The sequence below is a fragment of the Pan paniscus genome, chromosome 1, assembly GCF_029289425.2.
Source record: "Pan paniscus chromosome 1, NHGRI_mPanPan1-v2.0_pri, whole genome shotgun sequence".
NCBI classification, from domain to species: Eukaryota; Metazoa; Chordata; class Mammalia; order Primates; family Hominidae; genus Pan; species Pan paniscus.
This window is the reverse complement of record NC_073249.2, coordinates 139,255,826-139,281,949: the sequence shown is the minus strand read 5'-3', so window position 1 is coordinate 139,281,949 and position 26,124 is coordinate 139,255,826. Positions and strand designations below refer to the sequence as shown.

Below are 26,124 nucleotides of genomic sequence, written 5' to 3'. Positions count from 1 at the left end.
ATTTTAGAACATCTATAAAATAAAATACAAAAAAGCAGAGTACAGGCCATACATAAAATGTTGCCTCGATTCAGCATGAAATAAATGCTCTACAGAATAAAATAACTGTGTAGCAAAATGATGGGTACCTTTAATTTTTCTTGTTTGTACACCCTATATATTTGTTGAAATGTTATACCATGAACATATATTGTTTCTGTTTTTCAAGGATTAAGTAAATATGAAGCACTATTTAGAAGGCTGTGAACGTGCTGAGGATCCATCCAGAAGGACTCCAGACTTGCTCTGTGAGGACGAGGCTTGTCCCCTCTGTCCCCTCTTGATTGCTGAAATCAGTGCTGCTTTTTCCTTACCCTTCTACTGTAAATTCTAGGAGAGGTAAAACTTTTTAATAGGCTATGAGAGAGCAGCCTTTAGAACTAGGAAGAGGAATGAGCATTTGAAATATATTTTCAAGAAAAAAATAAGCATGTTATTTTGGAGAACTTGTTGGAAAATAGAAAATTTTCCTCGTGCTTGAGTTAAACAAAACTCTGGGTGAGTTAGTTTTGGACTATGGACTGTAGACAATATAGATTGCTTTTGACTTTGTAAGTAATAATGTCTAACTTTAACAAGTCAAACATTATGAATAGATTTGAGCACAAAATTTTCAAGATAAGATAAAGTAAGGAAATAAGAGGAAACAGTATTTAAAGCAGGCAAGGGCATGCCTTTCCTTGGGTTTCTCTAGATAAGTATTGATTTCTACATGGCTGCATTGGTTGCAGTGGAATATTGCTGGCAGCTACTAATTACGATTATACCACTGGCTTGTGATGACAAAAATGCTGGCCCATTCTGTTAATGCTTCTTTTCAGTTTAAAGAAATAAATAAAATAATTCTGATTTCCCCAGATATTGCCAAGTTGCAGCGTCAGTCACTCTCAATTATATTCCTGTTCAAATGATTCTACAAAGTTTAATTCCCTTTTATTCGTAGTTGGCATTCATTCATTTATTCAACATTTGCTGAATTCCTATTATATTACAAGAAATAAGAAGTTTTATTTGTCCTTTAAATTTTATTTCCAACCTCTTAGAGATTGTTTAACTTAATACCAATTATTTTCTGTTATTTTTACACCCAGCACCCAAAATGGTATGGGGAATATTTATTTCTTAAATTAAAGTGAATTAAAATAAATTCTTGAGAATTTCATTATATCCCTTGAGATAATTGGAAACATAAAATAACATACCACAGAAAATGTGCCTTTATATCCGTGTGTGTGTGTATATGTATTTGTTCAGCATTAGAAATAAGAATCACAGATAATCAAGAAAGCAGCAAAATTTTTAATAGTCTTTGAAAATGTTATATTTAACTGACAATATACTTTTCATATGACAATTTGTAGAAAAATTGAAATATTGGAATTTGTTTAACTTTTAGATTTTAGTGGCAGTAACAAAAAGCTCTTGTTGTTATAGTTGTGTCTATAATTGGATTCAAAACAATTCAATAAAATTAAATTTACAGGTTAATATAAATAAATTTATAATTTAAATAAATTAATAATTTTAAAAAAAGAAACAGTATGACATAATAGAACAGTCTTTTAGAATAGTCCTGGCAAAGAAAAAATGTCTTAGTATTACAAAAAACTAAAATAAGAATCAACTTTCTATAAAATCCTATTCCCTCACTTTAAAGATAGACAAGTTGAGTAACTCGTCCAATGTTCTATAGCCAGACGGTAGTAAGCTCACTATCAAACTGAAGTTTTCAGACTTTCTGTTTGGTCACCTTGTCTCAGTCCACATGAGCCAAATTTTTCTCAAACTCCAATCAGTTGTATAAATGGTTTATTTGCCAACTTTTCTAGTAGCAAACCAACCTAACTATAAGAAAGTTTAATGTCAGAGAGAAAGAAAGAAACAAATAAGCAAAGAAAAGAGAGAAGCAAAGAAATAAACAAAAAAAGAAGGAAAGAACAAGCCAGCCAGCCAGTCATTGGCCAGTGTTAAATAATAAGGGTAAATAAAAATGAATATTTACTGTGAAAACTAATTGCACTAATGTCCTGTGTAGTACCCAAAATATATAGAACTAGAATGCCCAGCAAATACACAAAAGGTAGAAAGGGCAAAGGGAATCAACATGTTGGTAACATCAGTATTACTTGGGAAGGAGTAAAAACATGAATTTATTTATATGTTGGACCATAATAAAATAACGATGCATACTTTAATCTCTAGGGTAATCATTAAAAATAATAAAATACAGCCAGGCATGGTGGCTCATGCCTGTAATCCCAGCACTTTGGGAGGCCAAGTTGGGTGGATCATGAGGTCAGGAGATTGAGACCATCCTGGCTAACATGGTGGAACCCTGTCTCTACTTAAAAAAAAAAAAAATACAAAAAATTAGCTGGCGTGGTGGTGGGCACCTGTAGTCCTAGCTACTCGGGAGTCTGAGGCAGGAGAATGTTGTGAACCCAGGAGGTGGAGCGTGCAGTGAGCCAAGATCGTGCCATTTCACTCCAGCCTGGGCAACAAAGCGAGACTCCATCTCAAAAATAAATAAATAAATAAATAAATAATAATAATAATAAAATACTAACAAACCAACAAAAAGAAAATGGAATGATTTAAAATAATTAATTAATTTAAAAGAAGGCAAAAAGAAAAGAAAAACGTATACAAAGCAGAAGGAACAAATAGAAAACAAGTAGTAACGTTATAGCTATGAAACTACAAATATCAGTAATTACATTTAATGTCAATAGACCACATACTCCAATTGAAAAACAATGATTGTCAAATTGGATGAAAAAACAAAACCCAACTATGTGTTGCTTACATGAGATACATCTTAAACATAGGTACACAGAAAATTTGACAGTAAAAGGATGGACACAGGAATAATGCAAATCCTAACCCCCCAAAAGCTGCTGTATTTATACTAATATCAGATAAAGGAGCATTTTGAGAGATAAGCAGTGACATTTCAAAATGATAAAAGGCTTTGAATAACTAGATGCAGATAATAATTTTAAGTTTGTACCACCTAGCAACATAGTGTCAAAATACACAAGTCAAAAATAGACAGAAAAAAGTAGAAATAGACATATCTGTAATAACAGTGAGAAACTATAACACTTCTCTTACTAACTTGTAAACAAAGCAGATAAAAGTCAATAAATACATAAAATATCTGAACCTAACAATACACATTATTTTCAAGTGCATGTGGGATATTTACCAAAATTGACCATATCCTGGATCATTGATTAAGTCTCAAATTTTGGAAAACTGAGATCAGTCAGAGTATGTTCTCTGTTCTCAGTGGAATGAAGCTATAAATTAATAAACAAATATAAAAAATCCAAATGTTTGGAAATCAAGCAACACATTTATAAATAATTTATGCAGAAAATAAGCAGTCACTAAGAAAATTGGAAAAAAATTTTAACCAAATGATAATAAAATATAACATATCAAATTTTTTAGGAATTTGCTGAGGCTGTGATTAAGGGGAAACTATAGCCTTAAATGCATACACGCTAAAAGAAGAAAGGCTGAATATCAAGAATGTGAGAATTGATATCAAGAAATATGGGGAAGAACTCACAACAAATGAAAACCAACAAAAGTAGAAAAAACCACTAAAGATAAAGTAGAGAATAATAATATAAAAACCAAATTTACAAGAAAATAAAATCAACAAGGCCAAAAGTTTGTTCCCTGAAAAGACTTTTAAACTGATAGATTGATCAAGAAGAGAGTGATACAGATTACCAATATTAGAACTGACAAATGGGACATCACTACAGATTCAAGACACTGACAGAATACTAAGAGCATAATGTGAACAACTTTATGCTAAGAAACTGGAAAACTTAAGTGAAATAGATAAATTTCTAGAAAAACACAGGTTTTCTAAACTAATAAAATAAGAAACAAAAAATCTAAATATTCTTATATATGTTAAATGAATTGAATCCTTAATACAAACCTTCCCACAAAAAGTCTTTAATCCCAGATAGCTTCACCAATGAATTTTCCAAATATTTAAGGAAAATCACATCAATTTTCAACAATCAGATGCAGATATTTCCAGAGAATAGAACTGAAAACACTTTCTAATTTATTTTAAAAGGTCAGCATACCCTTGATACTAAAACTTGTCAAGTACTTTTAAAAAAATAAGCATAGGGCAATTTCTCATACAAACGTAGCTGCAAAAATCCTGAACAAAATATTGGAACATAGAATCTATTAATACATTAAAATAATACATACATCATAATGAATCAAGTTTATTCTTGAATAAAAGGTTGGTTTAACATTTAAAAATTAATCAGTGAGGCTGCTCTGCCTATGGAGTAGCCATTCTTTGTTCCTTTACTTTTTAAATAAACTTGCTTTCACTTAAAAAAAAAAACTAATCAATGAATCACCAACATTAATAGAATAAAGCAGAAAACTCATACAGTCATTTCAGTGGATGAAGAAAAAAATTGAATAAAATTCAAGATCCACAAATGTAAAAAAGTTCTTGGTAAACTAAGAATAGAATAGAATTTACTTAATCTAATGTATACATTATTTGTAAAACTATTGACCATAGGACTTCAATGACTTCCAAAGAATCTAGTCTTCTTTAATAAAAGTGCTGATGGACCAGAACAGTTTCTGGGAAATTATAGATCATCAGGGATTACCAGCTAAGAGTTTTTAAACTGGTTAACAATTGTCCAAGTTGGTTATTACTCTGCCAGAATTAGTCTGCACTTTCATCATTTTCAGATTACAGTTTTTTACCTACAAGATTTTTTGAATCACATTAAGGAAGTTGCCTCTCTTGCTCTTTTTTTAGTAAAAATATTTTACAGGACATATTCCATTTACTTTGAACATTTATGTGTTATAATTATACTTAAGCTACTAAGAATGGCATAAAGGCAAACTTTTTCATAATTGATTAAAACACAAAACAAAACCACTGGCCCTCAAAAAGAAAATGTAACTCAAAGTATGGGAGGGAAAGAAGAGACATATGGTGACCTCATGAGTGGGTTAAGTTCAGAATAGATAAATGACTTAAAGGTTTACAGTTTCTATTTTGAGAGACATACAATACACTTCAAAAAACCTATTGCTTAAAGAAATATTAAGAACAAGAAAGGAGCTATATAAAAGAACTGTTCTTAGAAACCTGGAAGCGATGTTCTACCAGTGTTCTTTTAATTATAATTAGATAATGAACAATTATAATAAGGAAAACTGCTACAATACCCACTTAGGCTGATCTTTCCCTTTAACTTCACAGCAGGATATAGGACTTACATTTTTTCAATTCCCTTGAAACCAAACCTAAGTGTGAAGTGAGCCATTCTCTGGAAGTATGGGCATATATATTTATTTTTCACTTAGTAAGTTACCAAACTTGACATGCAATAAGGAAAGAATGTTTTTGAGTGTAGAAGAAGTCGTGTAAAAATCCACCACCTGGGGTGGTTTGAAAGATGTGGTCTAATGTAGAAGATAAATTAGTGAAAAACAAAGGATAATTCCTATACTGCATGCAGGTTGGCTGGAGACACCCAGAGATGGCCACATGAGAAGAAAGGCGACACATAAGGAAATTAGTGTTGAACAATTTGGAAATAACTGTCAAACCCTGGTTGAATATTTGCATGTAGGAAGATATTTCTTTTGCTGTTTGCCCTGTGTGAATGAGTTAATACCAGTAGACAGGATTGAACAAAATGGACTTATTAGAATAATTGTTCTAACTCTCAGTCTCTGCTGAAGACAAAAATAATGCAGCCTAGGCAACATGGCGAAACCCTACAAAAAAAATACAAAAAGTTAGCCAGGCATGGTGGTGCACACCTGTAGTCTCAGCTACTCAGGAGGCTGAGGTGGGAGGATCACTTGAGCCCAGGAGGTGGAGGTTGCAGTGAGCTGAGATCACGCCACTGCACTTCAGCCTGGCAAAAGAGTGAAACCCTGCCCCCCTGCCCCGAAAAAAAAAAAGATGAAAATAATGACAGGAGCTATTTATTAGTAATTGGTTTCCCACAAGACACATATTTGTCATGTACATAATCCTTTCCGAGATGTATCTTAAAGGCTATTTGCACTGCAATATGGCCTGACTTTAAGTATAAGATGTGTCTATTTTATGCACTACTATATATCCCAAGAACCTAATACAGTGCCTGGCACATTGTGCTCAGTAACTATAGTTATCCCTTGAACAACATGGGTTTGAAAGGCATGGGTCCACTTATAAATGGATTTTTAAAAATAAATATATTAGAAAATGTTCTGGAGATTTGCAACAATTTGAAAAAGAATTTGCAAACTGTGTAGCCTAGAAGTGTTGAAAAAATTAAGATATATGTAGATAGTAGTCTGTTTTATCATTCACTATCATAAAGTGTACATAAATCTATTATAAAAAGCTAAAATTTATCGAAACACACACACACACAAACACATGTAGACTATACATGGTGCCATTTGCAGTGGAGAGAAATGTAAATGAACATAAAGACAGTATTAAATCATAACTACATAAAATTAACTCTAGTACATACTGTACAACTGTAATAATTTTGTTGCCACCTCCTGTTGCTATTGTGGTGAGCTCAAGTGTTTGGAGTATCTGCTTAAAATGCCCTGTGATGCTACTAATCACCTCCACATTAGTACTTTCTCTCTATAGTAAATTGCTTATTGCAGTAAAAAGTAATCTCTTGTGGTTCTCACTTGGTTTTCATTGTGTTTAACACCACACCCAGAACCTTGAATAACACCAGGGTACCCATAAGAAGCACCACTAGTGGTGCTGGAAGTGATCCCAACAAGCAGAGAAAAGTCATGACATTACACGAAAAATTTGAATGGCTTAAAATGTAACATAAACTGAGATCTGCCGCAGCAGTTGCCTGCCATTTCAAAAGAAATAAATCCAAGTATAAGAACCATTGTGAAAAAAATAAAAGGAAATTCCTGAAGGTGTCACTGCAGATATGCCAGCAGGCACAATATTCTTCTGCTTTTTGCAAAATATCTTTTTATCTTGTATTGAAAATGCAGCTTTTATGTGTGTGCAGGATTGCTATATGGACAGCATACCTGCAGACTTTAATATGATTAGAGAAAAAGTGAAGTCATTATACAGCAACTGAAAGCAAAAGGAGGGTGAAAGATCTAAAGCTGGAGTATTTAATGCCAGCAAAGGATGGTTTGATAATTTTAGAAAGAGGTTTGGCTTCAAAAATGTCAAGGTAATAGAAGAATCAGCTTTTGCCAACCAAAAGGCAACAGACAAGTTCCTAGATGTCATTAAGAAAATCATTGAGGAGAAAGGATATCTGTCTGAATGGGGTTTTAACGCAGATGAAAGTCCCCTATTCTGGGGAGAAATAAAAGCCATAAAGGACATTTATTACTAAGGAAGAGAAGTATGCACCAGATTTAAGGCAGGAAGGGATAGTCTAACTCTACTATTTTGTACAAGTACATGCAGGCTTATGATCAGGAATACCCTTATCTATAAAGTTGCTAGCCTGGGAGCCTTGAGGAAAAATGTAAATAAATACCAGCTGCCAATCTTTTGGTTGTACAACGAGGAGGCCTGGACAATGGGAATCATTTTTCTGGATTGGTTCTATTGATGCTTTGTCCCTGAAGTCAGGAAGTACCTTGCCAATAAAGGACTACCTTTTAAAGTTCTTTTGAAATTAGACAATGCCCCTGGGCCTCCAGGACTTCATGAGTTTGACACCAAAGGTGTCGAAGTGGTCTACTTGCCCCCAAACATAACATCTTTAATCCAGCCTCTAGATCAGGAGGTCATAAGGACCTTTAAGGCTCATCACACATGGTACTCTATGGAAAGGATCTCCAATGTCACGAAAGAGAACCGTGTTAGAGAGAACATCTTGACTGTCTGGCAGGATTACATTATTGCAGATGCCATTGTTGTTACAGAAAAAGCTGTGAAAGCCATTAAGCTCAAAATAATAAGTCCCTGCTTGAGAAAACTGTGTCCAGATGTTGTGCATGACTTCACAGGATTTATGACAGAATCAATCAAGAAAGTCATGAAAGAGATTCTGGATATGGCAAAAATGGTATGGTGTGGCGAGGGTTTCAAGATTTGGATCTTGGAGAAATTTAAGAGTTAACAGACACTACACTAGAGGAATTAATAGGAGGTAACTTAATGGAGATGAGTGCTTCTGCACCCGTGCCAGACAATGAGCAAGAAGACAGAAGAAGCAGTGCTAGAACACAAATTAGACAACCTGGCAGAAGGGTTCTGATTATTTGAGACTGCTTTTGACTTCTTTTATAATAATGGACACTGCTATGATATGGGCACTGAAACTAAAGCAAATGGTGGAAGAAGGATTGGTACTATATAGAAACATTTTTAAAGAAGTGAAAAGCAAAATGTTAGAGAGAAATTAATATGCACTTTCTCAAAGTTACACAAGTATGCCTGCCACTCCTGCCTCCCCTTCCACCTCTTTCACTTCTTCGGACTTTGCTACCCTTGAGACAGCAAGACCAGTCCCTTCTCTTCCTCCTCCTCAGCCTGCTTGATGTGAAGATGACAAGAACGAAGGTCTTTACAATGATCCACTTCCACTTAATGAATAGTAAATATATTTTCTTTTCTGTATGATTTTCTTAATAACATTTTCTTTCCTCTAGCTTACTTTATCATAAGAATACAGTATATAATATGTATTAATTGACTGTTCATGTTGTTGGTAAGGCTTCTAGTCAACAGTAGTCTATTAGTAGTTAAGCTTTTGGAAAGTCAAAAGTTATATGTGGATTTTTGGCCGGGCTCGGTGGCTCACGCCTGTAAGCCCAGCACTTTGGGAGGCCAAGGCAGGTGGATCACGAGGTCAAGAGATCGAGATCATCCTGGACAACATGGTGAAACCCCATCTCTACTAAAAATACAAAAAATTAGCTGCACGTGGTGGCGCGCCTGTAGTCCCAGCTACTCGAGAGGCTGAGGCAGGAGGCTCTGCTTGAACCCAGGAGGCAGAAGTTGCAGTGAGCCGAGATCGTGCCACTGCACTCCAGCCTGGAGACAGAGCGAGACTCCATCTCAAAAAAAAAAAGTTATATGTGGATTTTTGTCTGCGCAGCAGTCAGAGCCATTAACTCTTGCCTTGTTCACAGGTCAACTATACTTTGAATAAATGATACCTGAGTTTTGCAAATAGTTGCATCAGTCTTTTCTTGATACTTGTATCAATCTAAAACAAAGCCATCTAGAAAACTGTCTGTCTTTTTTTCTTGATGACCTTTTATCAATTTATATGTGTCACATATATATTATATACAGGGAGAAAGAGAGAGAGAAAATACATGTATGTATTTACTGATACACATAATCTGTGAATACTTTTTACAATTGTTTCTAGGAAAGTCATTCACTGTGTGTCCTGTGTCCCTTCCCTGTGTCCTCAAAACAGGGCTAAGTAAGGACAATAGGGGTCATGATACTTTATTGCCCACTATGTCCCCATTAGATTAAAGAAAATTAAGAAAGTACTTCAATCTTTGAACTTATGTGACATGACCAGAGTGACCTTGTGTTCTCAAAAGTACTCAACACATTTGAGAAAACCTCCATCTTTTTTTACTTCACAGGGTAAAAATGTACATTGTTTTTAACAAGTGCCAAAAATGCTGATTTCCCAAAGGGCTTAGAATTTTTCTGAAGGGAGAAGGAAAATTGTGTGTTAAAAAAAATTACATATTTCCCATTCATTCTTATAACAGTAGGAAAATACAGGGAAAATAGTGTCAATTTAGTAATCATATGGAAATCCATATTTATTTACACCATAATGAGTGTAAAGGAGACATTATATTCTGCAAGATAAAATTCACTTTCAACAGATTGTTTCAAACAAGGATAATATACTAACTCATACCTGTCTTGAAAGTTTTATTATTTTCTTTCTTAGAGGTCAAAGACACCAAGGTCTTGAAAAATGTTATCAAAGCATATGAGATGTAAATAATCATGTAGGGACTTGCTGCTCACCAGTGAAAAGCAAGTTAACATATCTACAATGTGTTTTCTGGGTTATATTTAAAGGGAATTTAGACATAAGTTAGATATAATTTTTGTGCTCAAGGAATGTAGAATCTGCTAGAGAGAATATGCGGAAGAATATTCTCCGCATATTCACGTGTTGTGAGAAATTATTGAACAATATAATTTATCTGTCTGAGATGTTGCAGTCTGGCAACTTGTCAGAAGTCAAGAAAGGCAATTCCTATCTTTGTCTTTTGCATACTGTTTTTTTCTTATTACGCAGGGCATTTAGGCCACTATGAGGATGACTTCCCTTGAGTTTTGTGACTTTTTAGTTTATCTGTTTTGTTTCTTTGTGTAGCTAATTCTAGTCTAGGTGGGTGCAACTGTGGCAACATCTCTTGAGTGGAGCTACACCAGCATTCACTGCCATGCCTTTTCCCATTGATTCTCTTCACAGTGTCTGCAATGAGCCTTTTAATTATATCTGTTTCATGCCAAGGAGTCTTTGTACATTCTTTTTACTCTGCCTGGATCTCTTTTCCCACTCTCTTTGCTTAATTACTATTCACTTTTTAGTTCTCGACTTAGATATAATTTCCTCCATTTGGCATGAATCCATGACATTCTCTAATACCTCCTTGTTCTAGAGAGTTTTACATTTCAACACGTATTTCACTTAGCTATTTGAGCATCACTTTAACTAGACTGTAATCTCCCTGAAGGCAGTGAATAGGCAAAACTAAACCTATTATTACCATATGATTCAGCAATCATGCTTTTTGGTGTTTACCTGAAGGAGTTGATGAGTTATGTTTTACACAGAAAAATCTGCTCATGGGGTCGGGTCCAGTGGCTCATGCCTGTCTCAGCACTTTGGGAGGCCAAGGCAGGAGGATTACTTCATGTCAGGAGTTTGAGGTCAGTCTGGGCAAGATAGTGAGACCCCATCTCTACAAACAAACAAACAAACAAACTAAAAAAAAAAAAAGCTGGACATGGTGGCACGTGCCTGTAGGCCTGGCTACTTCAGAAGCTGAGGCAAGAGGGTTACTTGAACCCAGGAATTTAAGGTTTCAGTAAGCTATGGTTGCACTGCTGCTTTCCAGCCTAGGTGACAGAGCAAGACCCTGTCTCTAAAAAATAAACAACATAAAAAACTTCTTGTGGATGTATGGGTGTTTATAACAGCTTTATTAACAATTGCCCAAACATGGGAGCAACCAAGAAACCAAGATATCCTTTAGCAGGGGTATTAGTCCATTTTCACAATGCTGATAAAGACATACCCGAGATTGGGCAATTTACAAAGGAAGGAGGTTTAATGGAGAACTCACTGTTCCATGTGGCTGGAGAAGCCTCACAATCATGGTGGAAGGCAAGGAGGAGCAAGTCACATCTTACATGGATGGCAGAAGGCAAAGAGAGACCTTGTGCAAGGAGATTCCCGTTTTTTAAACCATCAGATCTTATGAGACCTATTCACTATCAGGAGAACAGCACAGGAAATACTCACCCCCATGATTAAATCACCTCCCATCAAGTCCCTCTCACAACACATGGAAATTATGGGAGCTACAAGATGAGATTTGGATGGGGACACAGAGCCAAACCATATCAGCAGATGAATGGATAAATAAACTACAGTACACCAAAACAATGCAGTATTAATAGACATTAAAAGGAATGAGCTATCAAGCCATGAAAAGATATGGAGAAAACTTAAAGACATATTAATAAGTGAATGAAGCTAATCTGAAAACACTGCCTACTGTAGGATTCTAACTGCAGTTGATCCTTGAACAACCCAGGGGTTGGGGGCTCCAACACCCTTCCCAGTTGAAAATCTGCATATAACTTTTGACTCCCCCCAAAACTTAACCACTAGTAGCCCACTGTTGACTGGAAGCCTTGCTGATAACATAAACAGTAGATTAACACATATTGTATGTTGTATGTGTTATAGATTGTATTCTTACAATAAAGTAAGCTAGAGGAAAGAACATGTTATTAAGAAAATCATGAAGAGGAGAAAATATATTTACTATTCATTAAGTGGAAGTGAATCATCATAAAGGTCTTCAACCTCATCATCTTCATGTTGAGAAGGCTGAGGAGAAGGAGGAAGAGGAGGGATTGATTTTATTGTCTCAGAGATGGCAGAAGTGGAAGAGGTGCAGGAGATGGAAGAGGAGGAGGCAAAAGAGGCAGGCACACCTGGTGTAACTTTATTGAAAAATATTCATATATAAGTGGACTTATATATATATTCTATTTTATAATTATATGTATTTATATGCAAATATAAAAGGGGCTGGGTGCCATGGCCCACACCTGTAATCCTATGCTTTGGGAGGCTGAGGCAGTTGGATCACCTGAGGTCAAGCGTTTGAGACCAGCCTGGCCAACATGGTCAAATTGCATCTCTACTAAAAATACAAAAATTAGCCAAGCGTGGTGGCGGGCACCTGTAATCCCAGCTACTCAGGAGGCTGAGGCAGGAGAATTGCTTAAACCCAGGAGGCAGAGGTTGCAGTGAGCTGAGATTGCCCCATTGCACTCTAGCCTGGGCAACAGAGCAAAAACTCTGTCTCAAAAAAAATAAAATAAAATAAAAGGGACTATACAGATTTTATTTTATATATATATAAAAAATATATATTTATATATACATAAAAATATATAAAAATATATATTTATATATACATAAAAATATATAAAAATATATATTTATATATACATAAATATATAAATATATATATTTATATATAAAATATATAAATATATATTTATATATACACAAAAATATATAAAATATATAAATATATATATTTATATATATACACAAAAATATATAAAATATATATTATATATACACACACACACATACATACATTATATATAATGGGATATTGTTCAGCCTTAAAGACAAAGGAAATTGTGAAACATGCTACAACATGGATGAATCTTGAAGACACTATGTTAAGTGCAATAAGCCAGTCACCAAAAGATAAATGCTGTAAGAGTCTATTTATTTGAAGTATCTACAGTAATCAAATTCATAGGGACAGAAAGTATTAATAGAATTGTTGTTGCTGGGGACTGGAGTGGGAGAAATGGGGATTTGTTGTTTAATGGGCATAGAGTTTCAGTTTTGCAGCATAAAAATGTTCTGGAGACAGGTTGCACAGAAATACTAAACTGTATACTTAAGATGTACACTTAAGCTGTATACTTAAGATGGTAAATTTTATGTTTTGTATATTTTCCCACAAAATAAAACAGATTTTAAATAATGTATTCAATGATATATTAAAAGAAGTAGGTCGGCCATGGTGGCTCACGCCTGTAATCCCAGCACTTTGGGAGGCTGAGGCAGGCAGATAATGAGGTCAGGAGATCGAGACCATCCTGGCTAACACAGTGAAACTCCATCTCTACTAAAAATACAAAAAATTAGCCAAGCATTGTGGCACGTGCCTGTAGTCCCAGCTACTCGGGAGGCTGAGGCAGGAGAGTCACTTGAATCCGGGAGGTGGAGGTTGCAGTAAGCCAAGATCATGCCACTGTACTCCAGCCTGGGAGATAGAGTGACAGTCCATCTCAAAAAAAAAAAAAAAAAAAAAAAAAAAAAAAAAGAAGTATGCCACAACCAACTTGAGTATATCTCAGGAATGCAAGGTTGGTTTAACATTAGGAAGCCTACTGAGATAATTCACCCCATGAACAAATTAAGAAGAAAAACTATATGAGACCACTCATCAGATGCAGAAAATGTATTTGATGAAATTTTACAGTTCTTTGTGATAAAAACTCATAGCAATCTAGAAATGGAAAGAATACCACTCAAACAACAATAAAAAAGGTTTTTGCTGAATCCACAGCAAATATACCTAATGATAAAGTCTCCTACAAATTTAAGAGAGAACATAGGTTGAGCATTAATACCACTTGCATTCATTTTGTGCTGGAGCCTCTAGTTATGTCTACAATATATGATGAAGAATTTTTTTTTAATTAGAAAGAAGTAAGGATAACAACATTTATAATTCACTAATAACATGGTTAAAAAAATAAAAATGTGGGCTGGGTGCAGTGGGTCACACCTGTAATCCCAGCACTTTGGGAGGCTGAGGTGGGTGGATCCTGAGGTCAGGAGATCAAAACCATCCTGGCTAACACAGTGAAACCCTGTCTCTACTAAAAATACAAAAAATTAGCCGGGTATGGTGGCACGTGCCTGTAGTCCCAGCTACTCGGGAGGCTGAGGCAGGAGAATTGCTTGAACCCGGGAGGTGGAGGTTGCAGTGAGCCGAGATTGTGCCACTGCACTCCAGCCTGGGTGACACAGTGAGACTCCATCTCAAAATAAATAAATAAATAAATAAAAATGAATAAAAAATAAAAACAAAGCATACACTGAGAAGGTTTGGGACTTTAAAGACTTCAACATAGTTTTGGATAAATAATTCATATACAAAAGGAAATGCATTCCTGTACATTTCAACAATTGGAAAAATATTTAGAAAAGGTATTTCATTTAGAAAAAAGATTCTAACAAAAATTTTGAGGAGTGCAAAATCCTATTTTTTTTTTTTTTTTTTTTGGCAATTGGGTCTTGCTTTTTTGCCCAGGCTCCTCTTCAGCTCCTGGGCTCACACAATCCTGCTGCTTGGCCTCCCAGAGTGCTGGGATTACAGGAATAAGCCACCACGCCCAGCTAAGGAGCACGAAATCTTGAAGGAGAAAATTTTTTAAGATTAAAAATGTCTAAATAAATGGAAAGGCTGGGCGTGGTGGCTCATGCCTGTAATCCCAGGATCTTAGGAGGCCAATGCAGGCAGACAGCTTGAGTCCAGGAGTTTGAGACCAGCCCGGGCAACATGGCAAAACCCCATCTCTACAAAAAAATACAAAAATTAGCCAGTCGTGGTGACATGTGCCTGTAGTCCCATGTATTTCAGAGGCTGAGGTGGGAGGATCACTTGAGGCTGGGAGGCAGAGGTTGCAGTGAGCTGTACTCCACTCTGGGTGACAGAGTGAGACCGTGTCTCAATAAACAATAAATAAATAAATAAATAAATAAATAAATAAATAAATAAATAAATGGAGAGATCTGTCATGTTCATGTATAAGAAAACGTCATAATGCTACAATTTCTTTCCAAATTAATCTATAAAGTCTAATTAAAATTTGAATAAGACTTTAAAAATATAATCTGACAAATGATTATAAAATTAACTTGAAGATGCAAAGGGACAAGATGATTTAGAAGAATAAGATGGGGCATACTATACTGCATAGAAAGAAACATTATTATTGTAATTGTACTTATAATAACTAATACAGTGTAATATAGAGTTAGGAATAAACACGTTGGACCAGTGGAACAGAAGAGATTGGATTGGTTGCCCAGAAGAGATCCAGGAACAGACAGAATTATAATGGATGACTGAGGTGGCACTACAAATCCATGATCCAACATGCTAGCATCAATTAACCATATGGGGAAAAAATTTGAATTCCTATCTCTTAACAAACAACAAATCCATTCCTGGTGAATCAGAGACCTAAATGTGAAAGCAAAACTTAAAAACTTTTCAAAGAAATTAGAGAATATTTGTTTGATCTGAGTGTAGGAAAAGACAATTCAATAGTAAAGCCATACAAAAATGGAAAAGTTTGACATTAAAGACTTCTGCCTAGTTGGGGCATGGTTGCTCAGGCCTGTAATCACAGCATTTTGGGAGGCCAAAGTGGGAGGATCGTTTGAGCTCAGGAGTTTGAGACCAGCCTGGGCAATATGGTAAGACCCTTTCTCTACAAAAAATACAAAAATTAGCTGGGCATGATGGCATATACCTGTAGTCCCAGCTACTCAGGAGGCTGATGCGGGAGGATCACTTGAGCCTGGGAGGTCAAGGTTACAGTGAGCCATGATTGCACCACTAGCTTGGGTGACACAATGAGACCCTGTCTCACAAAACAGAAACAAAAACAAAAAACACTTTTGTCCAGCAAATGATACTATAAAGAAAAAAAGAACAGAAAAACACAGACAGGGTGAAATTATTTGCAACACACAGTTGACAAAGCATTATCTGAATATATGAAAACTTCTAACAAAACAATGAAAAAAAGATAAGAATCTCTACTTAAAAATAAGCAAGTAAAAAAACAGAATGAGCAGGTGCCATGGGGAAAAGAGGAAACAGAGTGGCCAAACACCAGCAACAAACTGAGAGGTTGAACAGCAAATATGCTCAACCTCCCTAGTAGTCACAAAATGCAATTTTAATTTATAATAATATAAAATTTCTCACCCATTAGATTTGCAAAATCAGAGTCTGAAAATACCAAGGTGAGATCTGTGGGAACTCTCATATATGTCAATTCAGGGGTCCCCAACCCCTGAGCATGGCCTGTTAGGAACAGGGCTGCACAGCAGGAGGTGAGCAGGTAAGGAAGCAAAGCTTCCTCAATATTTACTGCCACTCCCCATTGTTCGCATTACCAGCTGAGCTCCACCTCTTGTCAGATCAGCGGCAGCGTTAGATTCTCTTAGGAATGTGAACTCTATTGTCAATTGCGCATGCAAGGGATCTAGGTTGCATGCTCCTTATGAGAATCAAATGCCTGATGATCTGTCACTGTCTCCTATCACCCCCAGATGGGACCATCTAGTTGCAGGAAAACAAGCTGAGGGGTCCCACTGATTCTACATTATGCTGAGATGTATAATTATTACAAGTTGCACAATCATTTTATTATATGTTACAATGCAATAATAACAGAAATAAAGTGCACAGTAAACATAATGTGTTTGAATCAAACCAAAACCACCCCTGACCCATGGGTCCCTGGCAAAATAGTCTTCCACAAAACCAGTCCCTGGTGCTCAAAAGGTTGGGGACTGCTGTGTTAATTGACAACCACTCAGGGGAGAAATTTGGCATTATCCATAACACAGAAGATGAGCTTATTGTATGACTCAGAATTATATCCCAGAAAAATTCTAGTATAAGTGCATGGGATTCATGTACAAGAATGCTCATGTGTCTCTTATAAAGAACAGAAGCTTTGTGTGGACAGGGGCTTGCTTGGGTTAGTTCATTACCATACTCCAGAGCCCAGAACAGTGGCTGGCACCTAGTAAATAAATAAATATGGCTTTAAAATGCACCTAAATCAAGCAAAATCAAAGACAAGACAAGAATGCAAGTCAGTTCTATGTACATGAGGATAATTTGAGCATTCAGTATAACCATTCCACTCTTGTATCATTTTTCAGCAGGCCAATCTAGAGTTGGCTCAGCCTATGTACTAATGATCCTAGCATTTGTTGTTCTTTCTCATCCCAAAGGCCATCCTTGCTATTTTCATAGAATGGTTTGAGGATGGCCTGCTGCTTCAACAGCTCAGTCTAATGACTTATGGTTATTCACTTATTTTTTATATTAATTCTCCACAACTGTCATCTGAGAAAAGAATTTTGCATTTTTGAAATACCATCCTTTGAAAATATGATAGTGGCACCATATAAGTGAAGTCCTTCTGCACTCAGCCAAATAGCTCTGATGCCTTGAAAGATAGGCCTGTCTCCAGTTTCTTCCCTCAGCAGTGAGCAGAGGGCTTTCAGGCAGTTAGAGATTGACTTGAGGCATTAGAATAAAAAGTAATATGTAGATTAAACTGTATTATTTTCTTTAACATGAAATAAAAATGAGCCTGTATACAAAAATATTTTCGCTAATCATTTTGGAGATCAAATATTTCATTTCCTAAGAGCTCAAACTTCACATCTTTCAGCAAGGACTTACTTTGAACCCTGTTTAATGACGCTGTAGAAGACTTTTTTTTCCTCTTGAACTACAGCAAAAAGACTTGTAAAAAAACTGTTGTTTCAACACTGAAGCACTTTAAATGACTGGCTCTAACCACAATGTATAAAAAGTATAATTCAGACTTGGCAGAGTGAACTAAATAAATAGTGATGATAAGCGACCTATCTAACAATGTAGCCTCCGTGTCTTGTCATTAACACAATTATGTCAGCATAGTCAATCAGCAGATTGCCTTGACTTTAAAGCCAGAGACTGAATACATGCTTTTAAAGTTGGAGGGAACAGAGAGAGAGAGAGAAGAGCTATCACACTTAAGCCAGCAACGTGACTTCACAGTTATTCAGGGCTTTTTAAGAAAAACGAGGTTATACATTTACAAAATGCTTTGTTGTTGCAGTAATGCTAAAATTATTCTTATGAGTTCAATACCATTTGTAATAACCCTCTGGCGATCCCAAACAAAAAGAGGGACTCTGGTTACAGCATTCCTTTCACATAGGAGAAACTGATTTACTACCTGAAGTGATAATTAATGGGATTCCGTTCAGTTTCAAGTGGAGATGAATCGCACAAGAGGTAAGTATGGAATCTCAGAATGGCAATATTCTTCTGAGAGCTCTCTCAAGCGTTCTGGGCTGAAAAACCTCCGTAATCGTAAGCGGCAAGTGACAGCACCTGCCAGCTGAATATCATCCATGACAACAGGCAGAGGGACTAGGCCACAGAAAAGGGAAGGACATACCTAAGAATTCTATACGTTATTTCTCTTCTGTTTGGCTGGATGAAACTCGCCCAGGCTGCAGCAATCTATTTGCATCATTTGTTGGAGTGACTTCAATTTCATTCAACAGCACAACCGAAACGCCACAAGAAACACTTCCATTCACTTGAGTTTAAAAGAGCCTGCAGACTGGTGAAGAGGGTCAGTGGTTTGAAAATTTAGTGAAGAAGTTTGACTATCAGAATTTAAACAATGAAATCTTACTTTGATGCTTCAAAGGGTCGAGGGAGAGGGAGCAGTGCCCTGTGCTGGGTTAGATAGATTTTTATCTCACTAGTTCTAGAATGTTGGCTATTTTTTTACAAGTAATAACTATTTCACATAGTTACATAGGAAAGGATTATATATAATCCTAGGGGCCCTTGTCTGAGGGAGATACTGTATTACTCCCATTTTACAGAGGAGGAAATTGAGGTGCAGAGAGATGCAGTGACATAAGCACTCATGATCCATATCACGGACAGGATGCAAATACACTCATCTCACACAAAAACTTGAAATTGTAGGGTCTCTCGGAACGTGTATCTTTAATAAGTATTTGTTTTATTGCCTATTTTACCTTCATTTTTACCATTTCAGATTCCATTTTCATAATCAACCAAAGTTTGCAAGAGCTCTTGCCCACATTCTCTTAGGTAATTTTCCCAACACTGCAGGAGGCAGGCCGTGCTCACCCCTGGCTTCCTAGTGTTGGCAGCGGCCCAGCACTCCGTGTCCCCCTTACCCTGCTTTATTTTTCTCCATGTTAGTTTTCACCACTGGACATAGTGCCAATTATGTATTATTTATTTGTTTACTTGTTAATGTCTGCCTACCCACCCAGAATACAAGCTTTTTGAAAGCAGGGATTTTTGTGTTGGGTTCACTGCTGTGTCCTGAGTGTATGGAGCAGTCCCATTGTGCTGTGGTTATTAATGAAAAAATGAATGGATGCTCAGGTGGGAGCATTCATTCAGAGGTGAGATGATTAAGACTCAGAATCTTGCTCAAGGTCACACAGAACATTGAGTGGTGGAACAGCCCTTTGAACCTAAGTCTGAGAACTTTGCAGTCCTCTTTGTACTGAACCATATCAGCTTCAAAATAGAGATTATGTGGTCATTTAAAAACCCCAAAATACTAGCTTTATCAAGTTTGGGTGTAGATCAAATCGAGAAAGAAAAGTCGGTGATATTTACTGGCTTCAGGAAGTTGGTTTGAATGTTCTGAGCATATAAAACAAAACAAAACATTGAACTTGGGTAGGAAGTGAAATCATTTGATTATTTCCCAAACAATTCTGACAAACAGTTTCTGAGGTTTCAGAAATCATTTAATGTAATTATTTAATGATGGCATTGAATACAGATTTTCAATGCTATAGTAACAAGTTCCGAAGGGGGGCAGAGGGAGGTGGTCCTACTTTCTGTAATATTTAAAATAAAAATAAAAATACTAGTTTCTGACTTTCCACACCAACTAACACTATATTATTTTTCACTTCTTCCTAAACATCAGATTGCAGCTTGTTTAAATAAGGCAATATGCTTAAAAACCACAAAGCATTTTGGGTGGAATTTAAGAAAGGATATTTTAAGGTATTTGGACACTTCACAGAGAGCCAAGGATTTAGTTTTTACTCTGAATGTACCTGAACATTATTAATAATTTCATGAACAGAAGAGGTTTGTCCAAGAAGAAAAAAAAAGGGAGAGTAAGAATGTCTGACAAGGACCTGAAGTAGGTGGGAAGAGCAGGAAGGGGCCACCATTTTCCAACTCACACTACACACCAGAAAGCCTGCTCAGCTATCCCATGCAGGGATTATTATATCCATTTTACAGATGGAAATGAGGCTTATAATAGCTAAGTAATTTGCCCAGGATCACACAGTTCATTAAGAGGTAGAGTCAGGATTCAAATCCAGAAATGCTCATTGCATATTTAAACCTCCTAAGAGAGACAATGTGGTGGCCAAGGAAGTCTTGAAGTCCACTCATTTTAGAGCCTATTGTGGAAATGTCTGAAGAAACAAAGATTTTACCGTTAATTTACTTATAATGTAACTAAAACTAGGGAGCCTCAGTTTCCTCTTATATAACACTCGTGTGTGTGAAAATGACAAGAAACAAGATGTTAGATGTGTATGAACCAGGCAGGTTGTCAATCAATGCTGAAAGACCTTCTGGGCAATTGATTTCTTTTCGATTTCATCTATAACATCCTTTCAACATTTTTTTGCTGTGATTTGGGGAGGAAAGGAAATGGGCAGCAATTATGAAATATATTTAATCATGAATTTCCAGCCAGGGATGATGCATATCAACAAAGATCTTAAATGAAAGGTGACAGAAACCTCCTAGAATTTCACATTAGGCAATTTTCTAAAGAGCAGGTGAAACCGGCAGAGAAACCTTCCCTTGCTGACATAGAAAGAGGAGAACACAATGAATTTGGGGGACTAAAATCCCCAAAGCCTGAAAAACATGTTCTGTCAATGATTACAGTCTCAGGGAGTGTCAGCTTTGATAACTCTGAAGAGAAAAAAAAATACCCTAATTGAGAAACCGGATCTGAGAGATTTTCCACATGCATCACAATTACCAACCCATTTATTGAACAATTATTACGTATGTGACATTGTACCAAAGTGTTAACATATATTTTCTCCTTACAACAGCCTTTTAAGTTAGATATCATGGCCATCTTATAGGCAGGGAAACTGAGGCCTATAAAAATTGAATTTGCCCAAAGTTGTTCAGCAAAAATAGACTGAGAATAGACCTTTCTTTCTGTCTTTAAAACTGTGGCATGTAACCGCTAAGCCATAAAATCTAACAGGATTCCTTAGGTGGAAGATTTAGTACTCATTACCATCTCAGGTGAGAAGATCATTATAATTTGCTGAGATATTTTCTAGAGGAGCAGAGTGGAACCGGGTCTCTTTCAGACAGGAGAAAGACTATGTTTCTGTGTGAGTTTGCCCTGTTGATCATGGTGATGGTTACAAAACTGAGGGAGCCACCTCCTGAGTTCCCCATTTGAATGAGGGTATATCCATGTCGGAAAGATGAGAGCAAAACTGATTTAGAGAAATGCTCATGTAACAAACAGCCTGTAATACAAAGAAAGGTTAAGGATGTAAACTGGAAAGAGGGCTGACTAAGCAACAATTAACAGGGATGTGTCAACAATTTACAAACACTGGAAGTCTACAAATATCAAGGAGAGATTTTCTTTAAAAAGATCATGAAAAGGTGTAACAAAAGTGAGGTATAATGGTATAATAATTACACTGAATAAAATTAAGTAAGGAAAAAAATTAGGCCAAATGTCAAGAAAAACCACCACCCTGACAGAATTAATATTAGCTAGAGTATGGAGGGTTTTAGGCCCTCCCTGGCTCTGTCTTGACAGCCCCCTCATAGCAAGATTGCAGCCACACTTTTCTCTGCTGGGATCCAGCCCTACTCAGTCCCTAAGTGGAGGCCTTAGGCCACGATCTGGAGCCACTCTCCTACAGCATGCTGGGGCTCAGCATCAAGTCACTTGCTGCTGGATGGACTCTTTAATGTATGCCTCAATTTCTTACAACTGACTTTTGCCTATTTCTAGATTTGTTTTCCTCTTTTACCCCTGTCCTGGTTACTGGTTATTTTTGTCTTGTTTCCTGAGCCCAAGACCCCATTTTATTAAGCAATCCAGCTATCTCTAAGCATACGAACTGTAGTTCTGCCCTCTCTAACAAAGTTCCCATATCAACCAAACATCTACCTACTTAAGTTAATTGACTGCTATTGGATTTTCCTTTGTTGAGTGCCATGTCTTTATTAGGACACCCACACATTTCATTTGACTCTCCTCCGATTTGAACTATCATCTGTAGCCATTGGCCTGTTGCAAACATTCCATGCTTAATGTGCTGGTCCAGACTTCTCCCAGCATTTTCACCTGGGTATGGCCCCCCACCCCTAAACTATTCTCATTATATGGTGTGAACCTGCTGGCCCCTTTGCTTCCATGGAAATATAACTTGGGTATGTCTGGCCATGACTATAGAGATTGAATGGAAGAGTGCCTTGGAAAGTGTCTCTACCAAATGGCACCTGAGCTGAATGTTGTAGAATAAGAGCTGTTCATCAGGATGACAATGGGAGGGGAGGAGGCTGAGATAAAGGCATTTCAAATGGAGGGAATAGCAAAGATGTGGAAGCATGGCCTCCCATTAAACTGCAAGTAGTTCAGTATGGCTGGGGAGTACCAAAAGAGATAGTGAATGGCAGTGTGATGTGAAGAAGTAAGGAAGGGGATGGACTTAGAAGGAATTTATATGTTGTGTTAAAGAGTTTGGACTTTGTCCTAAAGGCAATAGAGAGACACTGAAAGATTTTTAATTGAATTAACTAATTTGATGTACTTGTATTTATATTCTAGAAACATGATTTAGGTAAATAGAGTGGGAGGTGGGGATTAAGAGTAGAGACAGGGCAACCAGGTAGGAGATGATGACAATGTTTCGGTCAAGGGTTGAAGAAATAATAAATTTACAAGAAATGGCATTGAGGAAAAAGGTGAGCAATATAAAAGAATAGGAGAAATATTTTGGAAGTGAAATTGATAAAACCTGGTGGCTTATTAGATAGAGAAGGGAAGGATGAGGGAGAACTTTAGAACACCCAACTTTAAGATCAAATAAAGGAATACATTTCTTTCTTAGACTAACAGAAAGCCAGAAACAATTTCTCTAGGAATGTGGGCTTGGCAAGCCCAGCGATGGCCTGCAGGACTGCAGAACATAGAACAGAGGTGAAACTGAAGGCCAGACAGACACTAGAGCCAAAGGGTCAATTTAAATAGCTAAGCAGGCAGATAATCCAGGTACAAGAATACCATTCAGAACCAGGAGATTCTAAATGGAAGGTATGAGTCACAGAAATTCTCTGAGATACTCTGACACCTAAGTCACAGGCAGGGAAGAAGAGATGATTAATTCAAGCTCAGGCATACTAAGCGTAAAGTGTCTATGGCCAACCCAATAGAGACATTCAGCAGGCAGTTGGATTTATGGTCTGCCACTAGGGATGAGTTAGCAGGTAGGCTGGGTCTAGTCCACAGGGACAGGGGAAGATGTCCAGATAAGTGTAGCATTCTGAGTGTAGTTAGCCCATACTTGTATCCTCTTTCTTATTTGTCCCCTATGACATTCTAATTCTCTCTCACTGTTCCTCTGCCGTTAGGAGCTCCTTTAACCTCTGTTTGTTACACTGATCCAGTTGCAACTCCTTTGGAGCCCCTGTAATCCTCCTTGAGCCTCCCTTTGCTGTTCTGATCCCTTCTATGCCTCCCTTGTGAGCCTTCAATTATCTCTCAGCTTTTCTGAGTCCCTCAAATCCCTTCAATCTCAGCTGTGAAATGCACACTATTCTTAGTAGGCATGCCCCTTTTGAAGTCAATGGGAATTTACAAACAACAACAATAAAAAATAAACATGATCCATCTGCCTTCAAACATTGATGCAATTTAAGAAAAAACTAGAAGTTGGTAGTCTATAAACTATAGTATCTAATCTCTCCTTCTTTTGAAAAAGCAATGTCTAGTGAAGATTTTAGGTCACATTTTTTCCCCAAACCTTTCTACATTTTTATTTTAATCTAGCATGTTCTCCATTAAAAGTGTGTTGAAGTCAACCAATCAAATTAATGTCAAGAATTACACACACATTCGCATACCCAAAATCAGATTCTGTGATTAGTAACTGGGGGTAAGGAGAAATTGATTTCTGCATGCGTTTTTGAACAACAGAATTTCCTGCAATATTATTATAAATGGTTGTAAAAGGTCACACAAAGTTAGGTTTAGAGTCGTGAGGTTGACTAGTCCTTTAATGTACTTTTATTAAAGACACTCATGAAGTCATGTATCACATTTGAAGACTCAGGTATCTATCAGCTGTGATTTAAACTTGCTTTGTGTGCTGTGAGACAAAGAATCACTGATAACTCATGTTTATAAAAGGCAGAATAGAATATTGGAAAGGTCCTGAGCTTTGCAGGCAGAGATACGTGTTTTTCAATTCCACTTGCTGAATTCTTTGAAAGCATGGAGAGAGTCTCTCTCTCTCTCTCTCTCTCTCTCTTTCCTTTCTCTCTGTCTCTCTCTGTGCACGTGTGTGCGTGTGTGTGTGTGTGTGTGTGTATTTGGGGGGAAAGAACGACCATTTTGTGATCATTAAACATCTTCAAGTCATATCCCAAGCTGCATTACAGATATGATTTCTAACCTTACTCACTATAAGGTATTATTATTCTCATTTTGTAGATGAGAAAACTAAGGCTGAAGGAGGCTAAGTGCTTCACATAACTGCAAAATAAATAGTAGATCATGAATTCAAACTCAGGTTTTATATGCTCAATAAAATGACAGCACTTTCATTACATGCCACTGCCTTCCTTATAAATGACTTCTCTCACTAACAAGCTATGTGACCTTAACTTTGCTAAGCCTTAGTACCTAATCTTTAAAATGGGGGCAATTATTTGTATAAGAGAATTTGCATATAGAACTGTTAAGGGGATGTAATGAGAAATGTATAGCTAAGTGCCTGGCACATAGTAAGTGCTCAATAAATTGTATTTTTTTTTTGGTAGCTGAGAACCTATGAAATGAAGTACCTTAGTTTTTATTAGAGTGACAATATAAGCAGATAAATTGCCACAACTCTCTTATACCCTCCATGTGAAGAAGGGGTTTCTGCTTCTCAGGGTGGACAATACTTTGTGGATAGTTTTCTTGCTGGTCCTTGAAAGATGCCATGAAGTGTTCATTCACTCTATAGTAAATAACATTATTAAAGTTCTTTTTGTGCTCTTATTTTATTTTAACTAATGGTTCAAGAATATGTTTAGTTAACATATAGCACTGTTTATCACTATGCAGCATCAGCAAAAAATCAGTAAGAAACATTAATTATCAAATGTGCCAGTTTTGTGACCATTAAGTACCTCATTAGATTCTGTTTTGGAAATTGCATTTATGAGCATCTTTATAGAAAAGAGCACAACATGATTGGCATTGCTTAACCACAGCACAATCTAAGGCAAAATCACCTATGTAATGCAGCTCTTTTATTGTTATTATATCACAAAACAACAAAATGATAATTTCTCTTTGCAAGCATAACTAAAAAAAACTCACAACCTCAGCCTCCAAACATATAACTTGTTTAAGGGTAAAACTACAATCTTCATATTAAAAATACTCAACTTTCTAGATAAAAAAAGATGTATCTTGAAGATCACTGTGTAATTTCTGTTTTGTATTTAAGCTCCCTGTTTGAATGGTGGGGCTTGTCTGCACCTATAATCATCCCTTCTCATTGTGCTTGCTGGAATGTGGGCAAAACTGGTCTCTGTTGACAGGTTTTATATCATATCATTCTTATAGGCACT

At 36.6% G+C, this 26,124-nt stretch overlaps 1 long non-coding RNA gene across 1 annotated transcript in view; it reads right to left on the bottom strand.

The window, feature by feature from the left end:
• LOC103784402 (uncharacterized) overlaps positions 1-26,124 on the bottom strand; it is an 837,516-nt gene that overhangs the window by 3,163 nt on the left and 808,229 nt on the right. The gene's annotated exons all lie outside the window — the stretch shown is intronic.